Genomic DNA, 20,358 nt, shown 5'->3' with positions numbered 1-20,358 from the left:
GGGGGCCAAGTGACCACAACATTATTTATGTTGAGGCCACCTTGACCACCACTAACGCGATCGAGGGTGTACCTCCTGTGCCGTCCTGGAACTTCTCCAATGCACGTTGGCGATTGTTCGAACAGGAGATAGTGAGGAGAGCAGCCGAAATTCCGGAAGAACTTTTTGAATCGCCGTTGGACGACCAGGTTTCGACCTTGCGGCAGATTGTCCACGATGTGTGCGATCTTGCCCTGGGCCGAAGGACACCTGGACAACCGAGGAGAAGAGTGGGCTGGTGGACCGCTGACCTTAGCGCAGGGCGCCGCAGAGTCAGGAGACTCCGACGCCGTGTACAGGATGCTCGCCGTCGTGGAGACGTGGACGAGATTGAGCGGCTTGTGATCGAGTTGAGGCTTGCCTCAGCCGATTACAAAAAGCTCATCCTGAACACTAAGGAGGACCACTGGAGACGCTTTGTTGGAGAGAATTCGCACGATCCCTGGGGGCGTGTCTACAAGATTTGCCGAGGTCGAAAACGGACGGAGATTGGGTGCCTGCGTGTAAATGGCGAGCTGGTCACTGATTGGGGTGACTGTGCGCGAGTGCTCCTTCGTAACTTTTTCCCAGTTGCGGAGTCTGATGCACCGATTGCCTTACCGCAGGATGTCCCACCGACCCTTGAAGTGGCCGAGATTGCTGCTTGTGTCGCCAAGCTGAAGAGCAGACGCTCTCCCGGCATGGATGGCATCAACGGCACAATCTGCAAGGCAGTCTGGCGCGCCATTCCTGAGCACCTAACGGCGTTGTTTTCCCGCTGTATTCGGTTGGGGTACTTTCCCAGTGAGTGGAAGTGTCCACGTGTAGTGGCACTGCTCAAGGGACCCAACAAGGATAAATGTGAGCCATCTTCCTATCGGGGGATCTGCTTGCTTCCAGTTTTTGGAAAGGTGCTCGAGGCCATCATGGTTAATCGTGTGAAAGAAGTTCTTCCGGAAGGATGCAGATGGCAGTTCGGTTTTCGCCAAGGACGATGTGTGGAGGATGCTTGGAGACACGTTATGAGCAGCGTCCGTGCCTCCCCGGCAGTATACGTGCTCGGGATCTTCGTGGACTTCAAAGGAGCATTTGACAACGTCGAATGGAGCGCTGCGCTGCGCCAGCTAGATACCCTGGGATGCCGAGAAATGAGCTTGTGGCAGAGCTTTTTCTCCGGCCGGGGCGCAACGATCAAAAGCAGTTATGGGACAGTCAATGTCTCTGTAACTAGAGGTTGCCCGCAGGGGTCAATCAGTGGCCCATTCATATGGGACATTCTGATGGATGTACTGCTACAGCGCCTTGAGCCGTACTGCACTTTGAGTGCGTACGCGGATGATCTGTTGCTACTCGTCGAAGGAAACAGTCGAAGAAATCTAGAGGAAAAAGGAGCGCAACTGATGTCCATCGTAGAAACGTGGGGAGTGGAAATTGGCGTTGCCGTTTCCACCAGCAAGACGGTCATAATGCTGTTAAAAGGTTCCCTTAACCGGAGTCCGTCGGTAAGATTTGCAGGAGCAAATCTACCATACGTTAGCAGCTGCCGGTACCTTGGCATCACAGTCAGCGAGCGCATGAGTTTTCTCAAGCACATCGTACTGCTGAAGGAGCGAATGACTGGAGTCGTTGGAGCATTGGCGCGTGTGCTTCGAGCTGACTGGGGATTCAGTCCTCGAGCCAGGCGGACCATATATGCCGGACTCATGGCGCCATGCGCGCTATTTGGTGCCTCGGTGTGGTACGCCACGGCAAGGCAAGTAGTCGCAAAAATGCGTCTAAATGCCTGCCAAAGGCTGATCCTACTTGGATGCCTTCCGGTATGCCGAACAGTGTCAACCCTGGCACTGCAGGTGCTTGCTGGAGCTCCCCCGTTTGATTTGGCTGCTATGAAAATAGCAGTCAAATACAAACTCAAACGTGGATACCCGCTGGAGGAGTACGACTGGACCTACGGCGAAGACCTCACAGGTCTAAGCTGGGAGCAACGAATGGTGCGGATAGACGATTGCCTACTGCTGGACTGGCAGGACAGATGGGACGATGTTGATGCACCAGGACGGGTGACCAACAAATTCGTACCAGATGTCAGGCTCATCTATCGGAATCCAAATTTTGGGTTCCCGATGCGTACGGGATTCTTGCTCACAGGGCACGGATCGTTCAATGCATTTCTGCACAGGAGAGCCCTCAGCGATACTGCCGCATGCTCATGTGGCGATCCAAATGAGGACTGGGAGCACATTTTATGTGCTTGTCCGTTATATGCAGACTTGCGCGACCTCGATGGACTTGGTGTGCGGCGCGTTGGCGAAAACTGGATATTCGAAGGAATTCTGGAGGACGAGGAGAGGATGCAGCGATTGACGGAGTTCGCTGAAGAGGTGTTCGACCGCAGGAGGGGCATTTAGCCCAACTTCCTTGCTGTGTGGTTAGCGGCGAAGAATTCTGCCACAGCTCGCCATTGCTTGTCGTAGGAGGCGACTAATATGGCACAGGGGCACCCTATCCGGGCTTGTCGGAGCCAAAGGGGGAGGGCCTACCGAGCCCTTAATTTCGGTACCACGGGTTGGGCAGTTTTCCAAGGCTGCCCATTGAGGTCGGCCCCCTTGTGGGAGTATCGTGGTGGCTGTGGTTGACACCCATATCGCGGGTAGAACTCTCGGGTTCGACGTGGAGTTGCGTTATACAACTCGGGTGCTGTGACCCATAGAGCAGTAGAGATTTTAGATGATCTCGCCCCTCAGCAAGGGGGAGTGTTTGCCCGACAAGTAAACACTCGAATTGACACCGGGGTGGTTGCTATGTACATAGCTATAGCTTCTAGTCCGGGGCGTTGGTCTGGCGCTTAATCTAGACACATGCACTATATACTCACTTGTGGGTGTGTTATGTACTCACTTGTGGGTGCATGATATATCAACTTGTGGGTATATTAGAGTGCCGTGGTTGTAATCCCTTCAGTGTGGAACACGCCACGTAAAATAAGTGTCGGAGAGATCTGATTTACACCTGTCCCTATCTACTCAGTCGGTCTTGGAAAGTTTCGGTGAGCGGACGTGTTTTCGTCGTGCGCTCCGGTGCGTTTTTTTTTGATATCGGCTTAAGTACGCGGAATTTAATTCCAAAAACTGATTCAGTTCCTCAAAGTGCTTTCACCAAAGTAAGAATACGGTGCGTTTTTCGCGTTTGTGCGTTCTGTATTTTCGCGGAAAATCGCAGTTTTCTGCTGGAAATTTTCCACTTGCGCCACGTGCGTTTTGGAAAAAGTGAGCGCGTCGCTCTCTGAGAGAGAGCAGTGCTGTGCCAAATCAGCTGTTAAACAGCTGTTTAGCGGGTGTGTGTCCCGGCTAACTGCGGAGTTGCCACCTCGTTGACGGGAGTGTGTAACGACTTTGGTGAGTAGTATATACAAAAACCGAAAGCGTTAAATAGCTCCGCCAGATGGCGTCGGCTATCCCGAAAGGGGTCGCCAGCATGAGCGCTTCAGAAAGCGAGATGTCGGCGTCTAGCCGATCAAGCAGCGCAACGAGGGATGCAGGCAGAGGTCGCCGTAAAGGCAAGCGCGGCAAGGGTACGCCGCGTGATGCCTCGCAGGCTAAAGTTGCTGCTGTGCATGGAGCAACTGGCTGCCCGGAGCCGATGCTTGAGGAGACGCTCTCCTCATTGGAGGGGCAAGGGATGCCGCTTGCAGCCATGGAGGCTGCTGAGATTGCTGCCGCGAAGCCTGCCACGAAGCCTGCCGCGTCAACCGCCGCAAAGACTGCTAAGGATGTTGCAGCTGGGATTGCCGCGAGGAGCGCCGCCATTCTGGCTGAGGCCAGCTTGGCGTCTGCTGCCTTGTCACGAGCTAGGGAAGCCCGCGTCGTTTCGGTAACGACGGCCGCCCATGCGACCGAAGTGCCGAAATCGAGCGCCACGAGTGTAGTCGCTGCCGGACACGCTGCCGTGCTACATGAGCTTTCCACAGCTCAGAAGATGGCTAGGCGTGGCATGCTCTTGATGAGCCAAGAGCAAGCTAGCTGGATGTCTGAGGCCTTAAGTCGCTACGACGAACTAGTCGTGGCACTTATGTTGCGCTGCGGAGCACTGGAGTCCCGCCTGGCTATGCCGCCACCGGCTGCCCCCACGGTTGCCACATATGCAGCCACCGCTGCTTTGGGCACGCACCTTGTTGCCCCTCGTGCGGTCCCAGTCGCCCCCGTTGCTGCCCCACGACCAGCGAAAATTCGCGAAACGTGGTCGGCAGTAGTGGCCTGCGACGACCCGGCGCTGTCAGGTAGACAGATTGCGGATAAAGTCCGTAAGGAAGTTGCTCCAGCCCTTGGAGTAAGGGTGCACGAGGTGCGCGAGCTGAAGCGAGGAGGTGCGATAATTCGCACGCCATCGCAGGTGGAGCTAACCAAAGTGGTTGCCTCCACTAAGTTCGCCGAGGTGGGCCTTAAAGTGGCCAAGAACCCCGCGGAGAAGGCGAGGGTGACGGTGTTCGATGTGGACACGTCCGTAGGACCTGAGGAGTTCATGATGGAGTTGAAGGAGAAGAACTTCGAGGATTTGCCCTTGAAGGACTTTCAAAAGGCGGTGCACCTGGCGACAAAGCCCTGGTCTGCAGCTGACGGTGCCACAGTCAACGTGGCACTGGAAGTAAACGACGAGGCGCTGGCTGTACTTGATGTAGGCAGGGTCTACATCAAGTGGTTCTCATACCGTTGCCGATCGCTGGTCCGCACCTATGCTTGCCATAGGTGTGTTGGATTTGACCACAAGGTGCAGAACTGCCGGTTCAAGGAGAACGTCTGCCGTCAGTGCGGAGAGAGCGGCCACACCGCAGCAAAGTGCACCAAACCGGTGGACTGCCGGAACTGCCGCCATAAAGGGCTGCCCTCAGGGCATTACATGCTCTCGGGTGCATGCCCGATATACGGCGCGGTGCTAGCGAGGGTGCAGGCTAGACACTAATATGTTTAGCCTCATCCAAGCGAATTGTGGTCGAAGCCGTGAGGCGGTCCCCGATCTTTCAGTTCGGATGAGAGAATCGGGGCATCTCTTTGCGCTGATCCAGGAGCCCTACGTGGACTACAGAGGAGAAATCGTCGGATTTCCTGCCGACATGCGTGTCTTTAAGGACACCAACAGCAAGGCTGCCATCGCTGTTGACGACCCAGATGCCATCTGCATGCCCATTGCACAACTCACGACGTCGCTCGGAGTATGCGTGAGAGTCACGGGAAGATATGGCACAATCTTCTTGTGCTCCGTATACTGCCGTTTCGGAGCGGACATCAATCCCTACATCGGATACCTGGATGAGGTTCTGCTGCTGGCCAGCAGAAACCCAACGATCCTCGGCCTGGATGCGAACGCAGTATCTCCTATGTGGTTCAGCAAAATCCCAGATAACACTGGGACTAGCGAGAATCGCAGAAGGGGTCAACTGCTAGCAGAGTGGGTACTTGGAAACCGAGCCGGAGTGCTCAACGTTGCCAGCCAGGAGTACACGTTTGATAATTACACTGAGCCCAGGCGCCAGAGTGATATCGACGTGACCTTCGTCAATGAAGCAGCCTGTACATGGGCTACGTACGACTGGAGAGTGATCCCGTGGGAATCGAGTGATCACAACATTATCAATGTTGAGATTACACCCGACCCAAGCAGTGCAATTGAGAACTTAGTTCTTGTACCGCAGTGGAAACTCTCCAGGGCGAATTGGCGAAGATTCGGAATAGGAATCAGGAGTGCAATGGAGGGAATAGAGGACTTGGAATCGCCGTTGGACGACCGGATTTCTGCCCTACGCACTATTGTACAGGAAGTGTGCGATGGAGTGTTAGGACGCAGGAGACCGCGAGCTAGGGGAAAGGTAATATGGTGGACACCTGAACTGAATACCAAACGCCAAGAGGTCAGGAGACTGAGGCGCAGGCTACAGGAAGCGCGCCGGGGTGGCACCGGTGACGCTGGGCAACTTGCTGCTGAACTGAGGCTTGCCTCAGGACAGTACAAGAAGCTCATCCTGGCGGTCAAGGAGAAAAACTGGCGAGACTTCGTGGGACAGAACAGAGATGACCCATGGGGGCACGTCTACCGTATCTGCCGAGGTCGCAAGAAGACAACCGAAATTGGGTGCCTTCGTTCGGGTGGTGAGCTTGTCGTAACATGGCACGACAGTGCAAGTGTGCTTCTTCGTAACTTTTTTCCAGTTGCGGAGATGACAGCACCAATCGCCATCCCGGACGTTGCCCCACCGGCCCTCGAAGCATTCGAGGTTGATGCATGCGTCGCCAGGCTGAAGAGCAGACGCTCTCCTGGCATGGACGGCATCACGGGCGGGATTGTCAAAGAGGTATGGCGTGCCATCCCTCAGCATCTAACAGAGCTGTACTCTCGCTGCCTTTCGGAAGGACACTTTCCTACCGAGTGGAAGCATCCGAGAGTGATACCTCTGGTGAAGGCGCCTGATAAGGACAGGAGTGATCCTGCCTCTTATCGAGGCATTTGCCTTTTGCCAGTGTTTGGAAAGGTACTTGAGGGAATCATGGTGAATCGGGTAAAGGACTTATTACCGGATAGATGCAGATGGCAATTTGGGTTTACCCCTGGACGCTGCGTGGAGGACGCCTGGAAGCACGTAACGAGTTCAGTTGCTGCCAGTACGGCGAAACATGTTCTCGGAATTTTCGTGGACTTTAAAGGTGCCTTTGACCATGTTGAATGGAGCGCAGTGCTCGATCGACTCATTGGCGTTGGCTGTCGAGAAATCCGCTTGTGGAACAGCTTTTTCTCCGGTCGACGCGCAAGCATCGTTAGCAGATATGAAGTAGCCACAGTCCCTGTCACACGGGGCTGCCCGCAAGGGTCTATTAGTGGTCCATTCATATGGAACCTACTGATGGATGTGCTGCTTCAGCGCTTGGAGACACATTGTGGCTTAAGTGCATATGCAGACGACTTACTTCTCCTTGTTGAAGGGAGGAGTCGTGATGACATCGAGCGGAAAGGGACGGAGATGATGGAAATCGTCGGAGCCTGGGGAGCTGAAGTTGGAGTGAGTGTGTCGACCAGCAAGACGGCAATCATGTTGCTCAAAGGCAAATTAGACCCGAGGAGACCCCCTACGGTACGGCTGGCTGGAGCCAGCCTGCCGTACGTACAGGAATACCGGTACCTTGGTATCACAATTGGCGAGCGGTTGAGTTTCCTACCTCACATAGAGGTTTTGCGAGACCGACTGGCGGGTGTCACGGCAGCACTGGCACGTGTACTGCGGGTGGACTGGGGACTCAGCCCCCGCGCGAAGCGTGTTATCTACGCCGGTCTAATGACACCTTGCGTGCTATTTGGTGCCTCGGTTTGGTACAACAAGGTGAGTCGAGGCAAAGGCCGAGACCGTCTTTTATCGTGCCAAAGGTTAATCCTTTTAGGATGCCTACCGGTTTGCCGCACAGTGTCCACAGTGGCACTGCAGGTGCTTGCTGGTGCTCCTCCAATGGATTTGGATGCACACCGAAGTGCAATTAAATTCAAGCTCAGGAAAGGAGTGTCTCTAAGTGACAGCGACTGGCTTTCCGGACAGGACCTTTCGGAATTGGACTGGAACAGCAAAAAGGCGTTGTTAGACGAACGTCTGCTAAATGAGTGGCAGCTCAGATGGGATGGTGCGATACACGGTCGTGTGACGCACAAATTCTTCCCAGAGGCAGCGTTCGTTTACAATAGGAAAGACTTTGGTTTTACCCTAAGAGCCGGATTTTTGCTGACAGGACATGGGTCGCTGAACGCATTTCTGATGGGGAGAAGTCTCAGCAACACACCAGCATGCTCATGCGGTGGGGAGCTGGAAGACTGGCTGCACATTTTATGTGTTTGCCCCCTTTACGCGGACTTGCGCCATTTGGAGGCACTAGGCGTTGTACAGGAACAAGGCAGCTGGAATGTGACGGGAATAGTTGAGACCCCTGAAAGGATGCGTCTCCTAGGAACGTTCGCACAGGCAGTCTTCGAGAGGCGGAGGATGGATCCATCGAGGGAATAACCCCGGGAACACTGGACAGGACCGAATTTGCGGATGACGCGTTGCGGAGGAGGGGCTTGTAGCCTGCGGTGCCGTGTGGCTAGCGGCGAAGAATACTGCCACAGCTTGTCATTGCTTGTCGTAGGAGGCGACTAATATGGCACTGGGGCACCCTATCCGGGCTTGTCGGAGCCAAAGGGGAGGGCCTACCGAGCCCTTAATTTCGGTACCACGGGTTGGGCAGTTCCAAGGCTGCCCATTGAGGTCGGCCCCCTTGTGGGAGTATCGTGGTGGCTGTGGTTGACACCCATATCGCGGGTAGAACTCTCGGGTTCGACGTGGAGTTGCGTTATACAACTCGGGTGCTGTGACCCATAGAGCAGTAGAGATTTTAGATGATCTCGCCCCTCAGCAAGGGGGAGTGTTTGCCCGACAAGTAAACACTCAAATTGACACCGGGGTGGTTGCTATGTACATAGCTATAGCTTCTAGTCCGGGGCGTTGGTCTGGCGCTTAATCTAGACACATGCACTATATACTCACTTGTGGGTGTGTTATGTACTCACTTGTGGGTGCATGATATATCAACTTGTGGGTATATTAGAGTGCCGTGGTTGTAATCCCTTCAGTGTGGAACACGCCACGTAAAATAAGTGTCGGAGAGATCTGATTTACACCTGTCCCTATCTACTATCTAGCGAAACCACAGCCAAGGGAACGGGCTTGGAATAATTAGCGGGGAAAGAAGACCCTTTTGAGCTTGACTCTAATCTGGCAGTGTAAGGAGACATAAGAGGTGTAGAATAAGTGGGAGATATTAGACCTCGGTTTGGTATCGCCAATGAAATACCACTACTCTTATTGTTTCCTTACTTACTTGATTAAATGGAACGTGTATCATTTCCTAGCCATTATACGGATATATTTATTATATCTTATGGTATTGGGTTTTGATGCAAGCTTCTTGATCAAAGTATCACGAGTTTGTTATATAATCGCAAACAAATTCTTTAATAAAAGGAGTGCATTTATGTATTTTTGATTTGAAAATTTGGTATAACTCCAATTACTCAGGTATGATCCAATTCAAGGACATTGCCAGGTAGGGAGTTTGACTGGGGCGGTACATCTCTCAAATAATAACGGAGGTGTCCCAAGGCCAGCTCAGTGCGGACAGAAACCACACATAGAGCAAAAGGGCAAATGCTGACTTGATCTCGGTGTTCAGTACACACAGGGACAGCAAAAGCTCGGCCTATCGATCCTTTTGGTTTAAAGAGTTTTTAACAAGAGGTGTCAGAAAAGTTACCATAGGGATAACTGGCTTGTGGCGGCCAAGCGTTCATAGCGACGTCGCTTTTTGATCCTTTGATGTCGGCTCTTCCTATCATTGTGAAGCAAAATTCACCAAGCGTTGGATTGTTCACCCATGCAAGGGAACGTGAGCTGGGTTTAGACCGTCGTGAGACAGGTTAGTTTTACCCTACTAATGACAAAACGTTGTTGCGACAGCATTCCTGCGTAGTACGAGAGGAACCGCAGGTACGGACCAATGGCACAATACTTGTTCGAGCGAACAGTGGTATGACGCTACGTCCGTTGGATTATGCCTGAACGCCTCTAAGGTCGTATCCGTGCTGGACTGCAATGATAAATAAGGGGCAATTTGCATTGTATGGCTTTCTAAACCATTTAAAGTTTATAATTTATTTTATGAACGACAATGGATGTGATGCCAATGTAATTTGTAACATAGTAAATTGGGAGGATCTTCGATCACCTGATGCCGCGCTAGTTACATATAAAAACATTATTTAATACAATGACAAAGCCTAGAATCAATTGTAAACGACTTTTGTAACAGGCAAGGTGTTGTAAGTGGTTGAGCAGCTGCCATACTGCGATCCACTGAAGCTTATCCTTTGCTTGATGATTCGATAATAAATATATATATATATATAATATAATCAATTTAAATTATCATCATATATGTTTGATAGTTTTTGTTGTTATATATTATTAATATATTTTATTAGGAGGAGGAGGTTAAATATGATATGGATTAGATATAACCTAATTAAACAGGTAGCCAAATGCATCGTCATCTTAATAGTGACGCGAATGTGTGATATTATATATCTTAAGAGTATAAGTCACATACAGTAGCCTAATGTTGTATCGTCATCTATTTAGTGACGCAGATATAAATTGTCAAAATATAATAAGTCTTGCTTGATAGCAAAACTTATGTCTCTTATTAAAGGCAAATGAAATGATATCTATGCATATTAAAGAAGAAAGAATTATAAAGCCATATATAAATAAACATATTTTAATATGAAAAATATGAGTCTAAAAACTTTGGTAGCCAAATGAATCGTCATCTACTTAGTGACGCATATAATAAAATGACAAATTAAAAGAGTCTTACTACAAGTCTTTTTTGGTAGCCAAATGAATCGTCATTTACTTAGTGACGCATATAATAAAATGTCAAATTAAAAGAGTCTTACTACAAGTCCCTTATTAAAGGCGGCAAATTAAACGGTATATATATTTATTTTAAATATATATACAATTTGAAAAAAAACTAAAACGAAAAATTGCATACATATTAAAAAGACTTTTAATATGAAAAATACGAGCCTAAAAACTACAAGTCACTTATGGTAGCCAAATGCATCGTCATCTTAATAGTGACGCGAATGTGAAAACAAATGCCGAGTGCTGAAGTTCCAGGTAAGAGCTTAGATATTATATATCTTAGGACTATAAGTCACATACAGTAGCCAAATGAATCGTCATCTATTTAGTGACGCAGATATAAATTGTCAAAATATAATAAGTCTTGCTTGATAGCAAAACTAATGTCTCTTATTAAAGGCAAATGAAATGATATCTATGCATATTAAATAAGAAGAAAAAATTGTTAATACAAGTCATTTTTGGTAGCCAAATGAATCGTCATCTTACTTAGTGACGCATATAAAAAAATCTCAAATTAAAAGAGTCTAACTACAAGTCCCTTATTAAAGGCGGCAAATTAACGATTAAACAATTTGAAGAAAAACTAAAACAAAAATTTGCATACAAATTAAAAAGGCTTTTAATATGAAAAATACGAGCCTAAAAACTAGAATTCACTTATGGTAGCCAAATAAATCGCCAAGTCTACAAGTCTCAAATTATGGGCTTATGAAATAATATAAATATATATATTATAAATATATACAAATATACAAAAAAAAATGTTCCATATGAAAAATTTGAGTCTAAAAACTACAAGTCCCTTATGGTTGCCAAATGGAATCGTCATCTACTTAGTGACGCTGATAAAAAATTGTCAAAGTAACAAGATTTACTAAAAGTTTCGAATTAATAAATGAAATGAATATGAAATGAAATGAAATGAAATGAAATGAAATGGAATGGAATGAAATGGAATAAAATGAAATTTAATATATTTAATATTAAAAAAATATATCTATATTCATTTGGGTAAATTGAGAATATCCATACAATGGATTGCTTATAGTGAAGCAACAAAATATATGGGTATTTCTCAGAACATATAATATTAATATGATTTTGTGAATTCCTATGATAAATAACATTCATATATACGAAAATGTTATAATATATCAATATTATTGATATATTATATATGGAATGTATGGAAAATATAAAATATTTCTTCAATTTCCTCAAGTATATGGAGGAAATTCATATGAAGGGAGACTTTTAGTACTGTAAACATGCAGTTTAAAGACGTCGTGTCCAAAAACATATATGGGGAAGTGACTATTGGCTGGCAACCAAATATATGGGTATTTCTCAGAACATATTATATTAATATTATATTGTGAATACCTATAATAAATAACATTCATATATATGAAAATGTTATCATATATCAATATAATTGATAAATTATATATGGAATGTATGGAAAATATAAAATATTCCTTCAATTTCCTCAAGTATATGGAGGAAATTCATATGAAGGCAGACTTTTAGTACTGTAAACACGCAGTTTAAAGACGGGGTGTCCAAAAACATATATAGGGTAGTGCCTGTTGGCTGGCAACCAAATATATGGGTATTTCTCAGAACATATAAAATTAATATTATATTGTGAATACCTATAATAAATAACATTCATATATATGAAAATGTTGTGATTTATCAATATTATTGATATATTATATATGAAATGTATGGAAAATATAAAATATTCCTTCAATTTCCTCAAATATATGGAGGAAATTCAAATGAAGGGAGACTTTCAGTACTGTAAACATGCAGTTTAAAGACGGCGTGCCCAAAAACATATATAGGGTAGTGCCTGTTGGCTGGCAACCAAATATATGGGTATTTCTCAGAACATATAAAATTAATATTATATTGTGAATACCTATAATAAATAACATTCATATATATGAAAATGTTGTGATATATCAATATTATTGATATATTATAAATGAAATGTATGGAAAATATAAAATATTCTTTCAATTTCCTCAAGTATATGGAGGAAATTCATATGAAGGCAGACTTTTAGTACTGTAAACATGCAGTTTAAAGACGGCGTGTCCAAAAACATATATAGGGTAGTGCCTGTTGGCTGGCAACCAAATATATGGGTATTTCTCAGAACATATAAAATTAATATTATATTGTGAATACCTATAATAAATAACATTCATATATATGAAAATGTTGTGATATATCAATATTATTGATATATTATATATGAAATGTATGGAAAATATAAAATATTCCTTCAATTTCCTCAAGTATATGGAGGAAATTCATATGAAGGCAGACTTTTAGTACTGTAAACATGCAGTTTAAAGACGGCGTGTCCAAAAACATATATAGGGTAGTGCCTGTTGGCTGGCAACCAAATATATGGGTATTTCTCAGAACATATAAAATTAATATTATATTGTGAATACCTATAATAAATAACATTCATATATATGAAAATGTTGTGATATATCAATATTATTGATATATTATATATGAAATGTATGGAAAATATAAAATATTCCTTCAATTTCCTCAAGTATATGGAGGAAATTCATATGAAGGCAGACTTTTAGTACTGTAAACACCCTTTTTTTTTGGGGGGTTTTTTTAAAAAATTTTTTTGGTGGTGTTTTTTTTTTTTCCCCCAAATTTTTGGGTTTTTTTCAGAACTTAAAAAATTAATATTATATTGTGAATACCTATAATAAATAACATTCATATATAGAAAATGTTGTGATATATCAATATTATTGATATATTATATAGAAATGTATGGAAAATATAAAATATTCCTTCAATTTCCTCAAGTATATGGAGGAAATTCATATGAAGGCAGACTTTTAGTACTGTAAACATGCAGTTTAAAGACGGCGTGTCCAAAAACATATATAGGGTAGTGCCTGTTGGCTGGCAACCAAATATATGGGTATTTCTCAGAACATATTATATTAATATGATTTTGTGAATTCCTATAATAAATAACATTCATATATATGAAAATGTTGTAATAAATCAATAGTATTGATATATTATATATGAAATGTATGGAAAATGTGAAACATATCGATATTGATCAATATTAGTTGAGATATCCCATATGTTGGGTGGCAAATAGAATTGAAAATACCCGATTTCAAGACAACGTGTCGAAAAACACATATAGGATGGTCAGTGGTTGTCCATCTATAGTTGAACAAAATTTATGATATTCATATAATTTTGTCAATTTAATAGCAAAATTAAATATTTTCCGTATGTTTTGTATCTTGATTCTTGCGAATACGAGACTTGGCTTGATACGGTTAATATTAAGTGTCATCACTTTTTAGATAATAATGTTGAAAACGAAAGCCAAGGTTGTATATATTATTATATGGCAACAATTGTTTTCCGACCTTTATCGTTAATCTAATTCAGGCTAATGTTATTATTAGTGCTGTTGTTATATATATTATATATATATTATAAATGTTTCATATGCGCTCGGTTTTATGTGATATATTACCAGAGAGTTATATGGAAATGATAGATTTTAAATTTATCATAAAAATACAAATGATTTAACTCAATATTTATATTGGTTAATCAAAAATAATTGGTACATGTGTGAAATATATATGTATGGCGAAATAAAATGATATTTTAAAATGAAATATGTAAATATGAAATATATTATAGAATTATATATGAAAAAATTCTAGTTACTGTGGGCAAACGTGGCGTGTAACAAATATAAAGAATTTTAAAACGATTATGAAGCTAAACAAAAATAGCCATATTCGTATCAAGATTATTTTCCTCCCTCCTAAATGCAATTTAAAGAAAAATACTCTATAATAAATTTGTATTACTAATTTCTATTTTAAAAATATGAAAGTAATATGAATTAAAAACATTATTCTGGTTGATCCTGCCAGTAGTTATATGCTTGTCTCAAAGATTAAGCCATGCATGTCTAAGTACACACGAATTAAAAGTGAAACCGCAAAAGGCTCATTATATCAGTTATGGTTCCTTAGATCGTTAACAGTTACTTGGATAACTGTGGTAATTCTAGAGCTAATACATGCAATTAAAACATGAACCTTATGGGACATGTGCTTTTATTAGGCTAAAACCAAGCGATCGCAAGATCGTTATACTGGTTGAACTCTAGATAACATGCAGATCGTATGGTCTTGTACCGACGACAGATCTTTCAAATGTCTGCCCTATCAACTTTTGATGGTAGTATCTAGGACTACCATGGTTGCAACGGGTAACGGGGAATCAGGGTTCGATTCCGGAGAGGGAGCCTGAGAAACGGCTACCACATCTAAGGAAGGCAGCAGGCGCGTAAATTACCCACTCCCAGCTCGGGGAGGTAGTGACGAAAAATAACAATACAGGACTCATATCCGAGGCCCTGTAATTGGAATGAGTACACTTTAAATCCTTTAACAAGGACCAATTGGAGGGCAAGTCTGGTGCCAGCAGCCGCGGTAATTCCAGCTCCAATAGCGTATATTAAAGTTGTTGCGGTTAAAACGTTCGTAGTTGAACTTGTGCTTCATACGGGTAGTACAACTTACAATTGTGGTTAGTACTATACCTTTATGTATGTAAGCGTATTACCGGTGGAGTTCTTATATATGTTTAAATACTTGTATTTTTTCATATGTTCCTCCTATTTAAAAACCTGCATTAGTGCTCTTAAACGAGTGTTATTGTGGGCCGGTACAATTACTTTGAACAAATTAGAGTGCTTAAAGCAGGCTTCAAATGCCTGAATATTCTGTGCATGGGATAATGAAATAAGACCTCTGTTCTGCTTTCATTGGTTTTCAGATCAAGAGGTAATGATTAATAGAAGCAGTTTGGGGGCATTAGTATTACGACGCGAGAGGTGAAATTCTTGGACCGTCGTAAGACTAACTTAAGCGAAAGCATTTGCCAAAGATGTTTTCATTAATCAAGAACGAAAGTTAGAGGTTCGAAGGCGATCAGATACCGCCCTAGTTCTAACCATAAACGATGCCAGCTAGCAATTGGGTGTAGCTACTTTTATGGCTCTCTCAGTCGCTTCCCGGGAAACCAAAGCTTTTGGGCTCCGGGGGAAGTATGGTTGCAAAGCTGAAACTTAAAGGAATTGACGGAAGGGCACCACCAGGAGTGGAGCCTGCGGCTTAATTTGACTCAACACGGGAAAACTTACCAGGTCCGAACATAAGTGTGTAAGACAGATTGATAGCTCTTTCTCGAATCTATGGGTGGTGGTGCATGGCCGTTCTTAGTTCGTGGAGTGATTTGTCTGGTTAATTCCGATAACGAACGAGACTCAAATATATTAAATAGATATCTTCAGGATTATGGTGTTGAAGCTTATATAGCCTTCATTCATGGTGGCAGTAAAATGTTTATTGTGTTTGAATGTGTTTATATAAGTGGAGCCGTACCTGTTGGTTTGTCCCATTATAAGGACACTAGCTTCTTAAATGGACAAATTGCGTCTAGCAATAATGAGATTGAGCAATAACAGGTCTGTGATGCCCTTAGATGTCCTGGGCTGCACGCGCGCTACAATGAAAGTATCAACGTGTATTTCCTAGACCGAGAGGTCCGGGTAAACCGCTGAACCACTTTCATGCTTGGGATTGTGAACTGAAACTGTTCACATGAACTTGGAATTCCCAGTAAGTGTGAGTCATTAACTCGCATTGATTACGTCCCTGCCCTTTGTACACACCGCCCGTCGCTACTACCGATTGAATTATTTAGTGAGGTCTCCGGACGTGATCACTGTGACGCCTTGCGTGTTACGGTTGTTTCGCAAAAGTTGACCGAACTTGATTATTTAGAGGAAGTAAAAGTCGTAACAAGGTTTCCGTAGGTGAACCTGCGGAAGGATCATTATTGTATAATATCTTTACCGTTAACACAAAATTTTGTATTATTTAATAATACAAAAAAAAATAAATTTGCCAAAAAATATATTATATTATATAATCTATATATATATATATATATAAATATGTCAAAAAATATATCAAAATATCTTATCTAATTTAAAGCGTTTTAATGAAAGAAAAAGTATAGTCCTATGGACTTAAATAGCTCGAGCAAATGGTGTCCAATGCCGAGTAATTATTATGAGATATCAATTACGAGTCGTGGGCGGAGGCTCTGATGTCCATAAAATAAAAATCGACCTGGCCAATCGATTAGAGATACAGATAGCTGGAAGATATATATACGATATGTTAAATATATAATATATAATAGAATATAATATAATTACTTTGTGTGTATATGGACCATAATATACACGCGTTGCGCATATGTATTGTTCATCTAAGTTATGGGCATACATTGGTTAATGCAACAACCTAAAATATATAATGTTGTACCCGGTTAATAATCAGGTTAATGTTTTATATAAAATGCAATATATATCAAACTTAAATAGAAATAAAATGAAAAATGAAAATTGGTATTATATTGTTTATATGAAACTAAGACATTTCGCAACATTTATTTTAGGTATAAAAATACATTTATTGAAGGAATTGATATATGCCAGTAAAATGGTGTATTTTTAATTTCTTTCAATAAAAACACAATTGACAAAATTAAAAAAACAAATATTATAAAACTCTAAGCGGTGGATCACTCGGCTCATGGGTCGATGAAGAACGCAGCAAACTGTGCGTCATCGTGTGAACTGCAGGACACATGAACATCGACATTTTGAACGCATATCGCAGTCCATGCTGTTATGTACTTTAATTAATTTTATAGTGCTGCTTGGACTACATATGGTTGAGGGTTGTAAGACTATGCTAATTAAGTTGTTTATAAAATTTTTAAATAAAATTTATAAGCACATGGTATATTATTGGATAATTATTTATTATTCATAATATTAAAAAATATATGAAAAACATTAACTCACAATGGATGTGATAAACGAAGAAAAATATTTTCGTTTTCAATCAAATGATACTGAGAAATGTCTAGCATAAAAAATGTTGAAATATTTTTCATCTAGAATTGTCTCTTATTAATGATTAGAAATTCGAAAGCAATTGGAAATGTTATTGCTCTTCGTTGGTTCTTTATAATTATCGAATTTATAAAATGTTTTCTCATTATATTTAAAGAATTAATTAATAAAAAGTTATATACAACCTCAACTCATATGGGACTACCCCCTGAATTTAAGCATATTAATTAGGGGAGGAAAAGAAACTAACAAGGATTTTCTTAGTAGCGGCGAGCGAAAAGAAATCAGTTCAGCACTAAGTCACTTTGTCTATATGGCAAATGTGAGATGCAGTGTATGGAGCGTCAATATTCTAGTATGAGAAATTAACGATTTAAGTCCTTCTTAAATGAGGCCATTTACCCATAGAGGGTGCCAGGCCCGTATAACGTTAATGATTACTAGATGATGTTTCCAAAGAGTCGTGTTGCTTGATAGTGCAGCACTAAGTGGGTGGTAAACTCCATCTAAAACTAAATATAACCATGAGACCGATAGTAAACAAGTACCGTGAGGGAAAGTTGAAAAGAACTCTGAATAGAGAGTTAAACAGTACGTGAAACTGCTTAGAGGTTAAGCCCGATGAACCTGAATATCCATTATGGAAAATTCATCATTAAAATTGTAATATTTAAACAATATTATGATAATAGTGTGCATTTTTTCCATATAAGGACATTGTAATCTATTAACATACAAAATTTATCATAAAATATGGCTTATAGTTTAATCCAATTAAAATGCTTGCGTTTTAACACAGATTAAATGTCATTAATTTGATAAAGTGTTGATAGATTTATATGAATACAGTGCGTTAATTTTTCGGAATTATATAATGGCATAATTATCATTGATTTTTGTGTTTATTATAAGCACTTGTATGATTAACAATGCGAAAGATTCAGGATACCTTCGGGACCCGTCTTGAAACACGGACCAAGGAGTCTAACATATGTGCAAGTTATTGGGATATAAACCTAATAGCGTAATTAACTTGACTAATAATGGGATTAGTTTTTTAACTATTTATAGCTAATTAACACAATCCCGGGGCGTTCTATATAGTTATGTATAATGATATTTATATTATTTATGCCTCTAACTGGAACGTACCTTGAGCATATATGCTGTGACCCGAAAGATGGTGAACTATACTTGATCAGGTTGAAGTCAGGGGAAACCCTGATGGAAGACCGAAACAGTTCTGACGTGCAAATCGATTGTCAGAATTGAGTATAGGGGCGAAAGACCAATCGAACCATCTAGTAGCTGGTTCCTTCCGAAGTTTCCCTCAGGATAGCTGGTGCATTTTAATGTTATATAAAATAATCTTATCTGGTAAAGCGAATGATTAGAGGCCTTAGGGTCGAAACGATCTTAACCTATTCTCAAACTTTAAATGGGTAAGAACCTTAACTTTCTTGATATGAAGTTTAAGGTTATGATATAATGTGCCCAGTGGGCCACTTTTGGTAAGCAGAACTGGCGCTGTGGGATGAACCAAACGTAATGTTACGGTGCCCAAATTAACAACTCATGCAGATACCATGAAAGGCGTTGGTTGCTTAAAACAGCAGGACGGTGATCATGGAAGTCGAAATCCGCTAAGGAGTGTGTAACAACTCACCTGCCGAAGCAACTAGCCCTTAAAATGGATGGCGCTTAAGTTGTATACCTATACATTACCGCTAAAGTAGATGATTTATATTACTTGTAATATAAATTTTGAAACTTTAGTGAGTAGGAAGGTACAATGGTATGCGTAGAAGTGTTTGGCGTAAGCCTGCATGGAGCTGCCATTGGTACAGATCTTGGTGGTAGTAGCAAATAATCGAATGAGACCTTGGAGGACTGAAGTGGAGAAGGGTTTCGTGTGAACAGTGGTTGATCACGAGTTAGTCGGTCCTAAGTTCAAGGCGAAAGCCGAAAATTTTCAAGTAAAACAAAAAGCAAACTATTAAGAAACACAAATAATAATAAAAGGCAAAAATAATATACTTGAATAATTTTGAACGAAAGGGAATACGGTTCCAATTCCGTAACCTGTTGAGTATCCGTTTGTTATTAAATATGGGCCTCGTGCTCATCCTGGCAACAGGAACGACCATAAAGAAGCCGTCGAGAGATATCGGAAGAGTTTTCTTTTCTGTTTTATAGCCGTACTACCATGGAAGTCTTTCGCAGAGAGATATGGTAGATGGGCTAGAAGAGCATGACATATACTGTTGTGTCGATATTTTCTCCTCGGACCTTGAAAATTTATGGTGGGGACACGCAAACTTCTCAACAGGCCGTACCAATATCCGCAGCTGGTCTCCAAGGTGAAGAGTCTCTAGTCGATAGAATAATGTAGGTAAGGGAAGTCGGCAAATTAGATCCGTAACTTCGGGATAAGGATTGGCTCTGAAGATTGAGATAGTCGGGCTTGATTGGGAAACAATAACATGGTTTATGTGCTCGTTCTGGGTAAATAGAGTTTCTTTCATTTATGGAAGTTACTTGTTCCCCGGATAGTTTAGTTACGTAGCCAATTGTGGAACTTTCTTGCTAAAATTTTTAAGAATACTAATTGGGTCAAACCAATTAGTTCTTATTAATTATAACGATTATCAATTAACAATCAATTCAGAACTGGCACGGACTTGGGGAATCCGACTGTCTAATTAAAACAAAGCATTGTGATGGCCCTAGCGGGTGTTGACACAATGTGATTTCTGCCCAGTGCTCTGAATGTCAAAGTGAAGAAATTCAAGTAAGCGCGGGTCAACGGCGGGAA

General features: G+C 42.3%; 2 non-coding genes and 1 pseudogene across 2 annotated transcripts; all 3 read left to right on the top strand.

Annotated features, from left to right (window-relative positions):
- Nucleotides 1–14,458: 14,458 nt before the first annotated feature.
- On the top strand, nt 14,459–16,453 carry LOC121467178. The gene has a single exon (XR_005977327.1). It is a non-coding gene; the product is annotated as a small subunit ribosomal RNA (ribosomal RNA).
- A 737-nt stretch (nt 16,454–17,190) lies between these two features.
- Nucleotides 17,191–17,369, top strand: LOC121467175. The gene has a single exon (XR_005977324.1). It is a non-coding gene; the product is annotated as a 5.8S ribosomal RNA (ribosomal RNA).
- A 355-nt stretch (nt 17,370–17,724) lies between these two features.
- LOC121467191 lies at nt 17,725–20,358 on the top strand (annotated as a pseudogene; the record flags this gene model as incomplete).

Source organism: Drosophila elegans, unplaced genomic scaffold (genome assembly GCF_018152505.1).
Source record: "Drosophila elegans isolate 14027-0461.03 unplaced genomic scaffold, ASM1815250v1 contig_224, whole genome shotgun sequence".
Taxonomy (NCBI): Eukaryota; Metazoa; Arthropoda; class Insecta; order Diptera; family Drosophilidae; genus Drosophila; species Drosophila elegans.
This window is presented reverse-complemented; position numbering and strand designations above follow the sequence as displayed.